Below are 4,893 nucleotides of genomic sequence, written 5' to 3' on the forward strand. Positions count from 1 at the left end.
TTTTTTGAGACGGAGTCTCGCTTTGTTGCCCAGGCTGGAGCGTGGTGGCGCGATCTCGGCTCACCACCACCTTTGCCTCCCGGGTTCAAGTGATGCTCCTGCCTCAGCGTCCCCAGTAGCTGGGACTACAGAGGAGCACCAGGTGTTTACAGATCCCGAGACCACCCCTAAGCAAATGCCTTCCCCGGCGTCACCCCTCCGTCCCGAAACTCCGCGCCCCTCAATGCGTCACCCTTCTGAGCGCTCGACCTATCTGGCCCCCCAGAGCAGCCTGTAACGCTCCCAGCCCCGGAAGCCTCCCGTTACGCGCTGTGCCCCGGGAAGCGCGGACGCTGGGACCAGCGCCAGCCCCGGATCCATTCAGATCGCCCAGGCCAGCCAGACTAGGCCTCCGGCTTCCGGCCGCTACAGCCGCCCCCAGCCATCCGGCCTCCCGTGAAAAGGCGGACCCGAGCCACCCTGGGAGTTGTAGTCGGCGGTCCGGTTACCCTCCCGCACCGAGGAGGCGGGGACACCGTGAGGAACTACAGCACCCAGGGAGCCCCGCGAGAACGTTCGCCGGGCCGGGCCTCCTGCCGGCGGCGAGCATGTTGCTAGGAGCTGCCCCAACGCCTCTCCCGGAAGAGGGCGCTAGGATCAAAGGCCCTCTTAGTGACTGCCGGCAACACTTCAAAGTTCCTCCTGCCCTCTTCTGATGGCTGACACGTGGCCGGCGCGGAGGCGTGAGAAATGTGTTGATATTGAAAGGGTGACAAGTGAATCCACAAATTCATCCGTGTTTATTCCACACCCCAAAAAGTGTCTGACCTTCCTGTTTAATAATCCAATCAAAGCTGTATAGCCAGAATGAACCCCAATGCTGTCCCCCCACAAAAAGATACGTCACATTTTGTCTAGTATGTGCTAATTATGGATTTTATTAAGTGTTATTCAATTTCACAGAGGAAAGAACGGTTTGCAGTTTGGCTTACCCGCAGTGGTGGCAGGTCACCCGCTGGCCAATTGTGATCCATTCACAGCTCTGGCCAGATGCCCCTCGTCCTCCTACCCCTACACCCACAGGACACCATCAAGCCAGGGCTGGGTAACAACACATACTAAATGCATCTTCTCAGGTATGAACCAAACTCACACAACAGCAAAGAGGGAAAAAGGTAGCAAAGTAATGATCCGCTCCCAAGGGATACATTTAGTTGAATCCATAGCAATTGGAAATAAAAAGGCATTTATGAGGTGTAGTCAGCAGTCTGAATGTGGAAGGTGGAAATCACACATCTACTACATAAAATATAATCTTAAGAAACATTCAAAACGTATTTTGATTCATAATTCTTAAAAAATCCCCAATTTTCCATGATCTTCCCAAGACAACCAATGACCCATTTAAAGGCAAAAACACCCTAGAATCTAGGAATGTGCACATATGCAACAGCTAACGTCTGGCAACTCCAACAATGTTCCTTATGTGTTTCTATGTTTACTATCATGGATCACAGGAATAGGTACTGGAAAATCTGTTAAGTGTGTACAGTTAAAAGCAAAACCCCATCATCAGTTGTTTTTTTTTTTTAATTTTTTGAGACAGAGTCTCACTCTGTTGCCCAGGCTGGAGTGCAATGGCGTGATCTTGGCTCATGGCAACCTCTGCCTCCCAGGTTCAAGCGATTCTCCCGCCTCAGCCTCCTGAGTAGATGGGACTACGGGTGCCCACCACCACAGCCAGCTGATTTTTAAATTTTTAGTAGAGACGAGGTTTCACCAAGTTGGCCAGGATGGTCTAGATCTCTTGACCTCGTGATCTGCCCGTGTTGGCCTCCCAAAGTGCTAGGATTACGGGCATGAGCCACCGCGCCCAACCCCCATCATCAGTATTTTAAAATAAAAAGTCATTTTAGTAAATTACGGCGTCACTTCTTCTACTCCTCCAAGAATGCAGTAGTAAATAAACAGCAGAAATGACTTCCCTGCATTATTTCATGAAAATGATCAAAAACATCACTCCTCCTCTCTCTAGCTGTAGTAGCAGCTACTGCTTGAAGGCAACCTATATATCCCAGGCATATCCTCTACACGTATAAAGGATGTGCAAATGTTACGGACCACCTACATCTAATTCACTTCCTTTCTAATAAGATGGATGAAGAACTCAGAAAAGGGAGAGGAGGGATTTTAAGCCAAGCTGAAGTTGTCTAAATAATTATTGATTCACAGGGATCTCCAGGATTATGCATTTGGAGAGTTTTATTTCTCCACCCAAAGTCCTGCAGTGAAGAAAATCCAAGAATTAAGATGTAACATGTTGGCTGGGTGTGGTGGCTCACGCCTGTAATCCCAGCACTTTGTTTGGGGTGGGGGGGATTGCAGATCACCTGGCCAACATGGTGAAACCCCATCTGTGCTTAAAATACAAAAATTAGCTGGGCGTGATGGTGGGTGCCTGTAATGTCAGCTACTCAGGAGGTTGAGGTGGGAGAATTGCTTGAACCTGGGAGGTGAATGTTGCAGTGAGCCGAAATTGCGCCATTGCACTCCTGCCTGGGCAAAAGTGAGATTCCGTCTCAACAACAACAAAAGACGTAACATGTTGGCCCAGCGCGGTAGCTCACTCCTGTAATCCCAATCCTTTGGGAGGCCCAAGCGGGGAGGATCACCTGAGACCAGGAGTTCAAGACCAGCCCAAGGAAACATAGCCAGACCCTATCTCCAAAATATAAAAAAATTAAAAATTAGCCAGGTGTGGTGGTGCGCACCTGTAATCCCAGCTTCTCAGAGGCCGAGGCAGGAGGATCACTTGAGCCCAAGAGTTGGTGACCACAGTGTGCTACAATCACACCACTGCCCTGCAGCCTGGATAAGAGTGAGACCTTCATGGGGTGGAAAAAAAAGATCTAACATGTTAACTTTAGGAACTGTAAAATGCCTTTAGGTATATGTAATCTGAAATTACAAGTGGTGACTTCTTGTAATAACAGCATATGAACACAGTGAATGTTGTAATGTTCTGAAGATAAGCTGATTACCTTATTGATAATAAGATAATCTAAAGACAATAACAACAACTCTGCTTTGAGGTCACTAAAAATGATCTCATTCGTATTCATAAATACGAAGCATAAAGTAGAACTCTAGACACTTGAGCAAGAGTTCATTGCAGAGAGCCAACACATCTCTATTAAACCTCAAATTTTCAGTTTTGTATTCTGTTGAGAGTACTTTTTTTCAAAAAAGGCTTAAATCAATATCATCTAACACACACACACAAAAATCTCATTAATTCTACTCACTCTGGGCAAGATGCTATGGCTCACACCTGTAATCTTAGCACTTTGGGAGGCTGAGGCAGGATGATCGCTTGAGCCCAGAGTCTGAGACCAACCTGGGCAACATGGTAAAACCCCATCTCTACAAAAAAAGAACAAATTGGCCCAACACAATGGCTCACACCTGTAATTCTAGCACTTTGGGCGGCCAAGGTGAGCAGATCACCAGGTCGGGAGTTCGAGACCAGTCTGGCCAACATGGTGAAAGCCCCTCTCTACTAAAAATACCGTATTCCCAGCTACTCTAGAGGCTGAGGCAGGAGAATCGCTTGAACCCAGGAGGAGGAGGTTGCAGTGAGCCACGATCACGTCACTGCACTCCAGCCTGGGGAAAAGAGCGGGCCTTCCACCCCCGCCCCCCCTCCCCGCCACCAAAAAAAGAACAAATTAGCCGGGTGTGGTGGCACGTGCCTGTGGTCCCAGTTACTCATTAGACTGAGGTGGAAGGACCACTTGAACCCGGGAGGCAAAGGTCACCATGAGCCAAGATTCCACCACTGCACTCCAGTCTGGGCGACAGGGTGATATCCCATCTCAAAAAGATAAAAATAAAAAATAAAAATTCTACTCAGTAATTTTGGAGAAGATAAGGTTACAATCTATCTTTGTATTTGTGAAAATGGTTCACAAAATTTTGAATCCAACGGACCCAAACTTGTCAGCGGCAGTCTGGTGTGGTAGAGAGAACAAGCTGGACCTGCCACTTCCTTTAAGGTGCAGCCAACAAATGTGTACCAGGTATTTCCAAGGACTCCTAAAATGACTGGAGCCACTCACAACTACTGCTACATACAACAGGAATTATGCTGATTTACAGCTATCTGCTCCGGCAGGTTCCACTGCGTTCTTTTTTGTTCTTAGTGTTACTGAAATCTAATTAACCTATATTTTACATTTCTTCATAATTTAAACCTATGTTTAATTGTGTGGCATACTTTCTCTCTCTTAATAGCACAAATCAGTGAAGTTTACTATATCTTTATTCTTTGATTATACTGAATAAGGTTCAAGACAGAACATTCCAAATATTAATAAAAATAGCATCAAATGTCAGGTTTAGATTTTAAATAAAACTTGAGGTACTGGGTCAAAGGGGGCTCTGTAGTGTCTATGAGCTCCTCAAACCTGCTAAGACAGTCCATCTATGCATCTGGATTAGGTGGGTGTCATTTCAACCACCCTCAGATCCTGCCCAGATAGTCATCTGTGAGTAAGGTATTTCAACACGAATTTTGAAACAATTCTACATCTAGCAGGTCAGTATTAAGCCATTTAAGTTTACTTTCTATCATTTCCCAGAATCTGAACTACTGTCAAGACAGACTCACATGAGATTAACACAGGTTTAATCTTCAATCTTAACACAATTATCAATTAGTTCTCCCAGTGGAAAGATTAAGGCTTCTGTCAACATGCAGCATTTCTGCTGTAACCTAAAAGTCTCTTATTACCAGTTCTCCAGGATAGATTTTATGTCAGGTCCCAAGATAAGAATTATGTTTCCATGGAATTATACCATATTCTTAGGACTGGTTCTAGAACAGCTGTTTCATGAGGCATATGACACACATTA

At 46.1% G+C, this 4,893-nt stretch overlaps 2 protein-coding genes across 11 annotated transcripts in view; both read right to left on the bottom strand.

The window, feature by feature from the left end:
- FBF1 (Fas binding factor 1) overlaps window positions 1–480 on the bottom strand; it is a 30,051-nt gene extending 29,571 nt beyond the window's left edge. For 7 of the 8 annotated variants that reach the window (XM_037741060.1, XM_017535792.2, XM_017535791.2 and 4 more), the window contains exon 1: window positions 233–479. The gene's annotated coding sequence lies outside the window, so the exon portion shown is untranslated. Of the gene's footprint in view, window positions 1–232 lie in introns of all 8 variants that reach the window. The other variant, XR_001827329.2, reaches the window with a different exon arrangement.
- Window positions 481–4,282: 3,802 nt separating this feature from the next.
- ACOX1 (acyl-CoA oxidase 1) overlaps window positions 4,283–4,893 on the bottom strand; it is a 30,346-nt gene continuing 29,735 nt past the window's right edge. For all 3 annotated transcript variants that reach the window (XM_017535801.2, XM_017535800.1, XM_017535802.2), the window contains one exon: window positions 4,283–4,893. This exon is cut by the window's right edge and continues 1,282 nt beyond it. The gene's annotated coding sequence lies outside the window, so the exon portion shown is untranslated.

The sequence above is a fragment of the Cebus imitator genome, unplaced genomic scaffold (genome assembly GCF_001604975.1).
Source record: "Cebus imitator isolate Cc_AM_T3 unplaced genomic scaffold, Cebus_imitator-1.0 Scaffold93, whole genome shotgun sequence".
NCBI lineage: Eukaryota > Metazoa > Chordata > Mammalia > Primates > Cebidae > Cebus > Cebus imitator.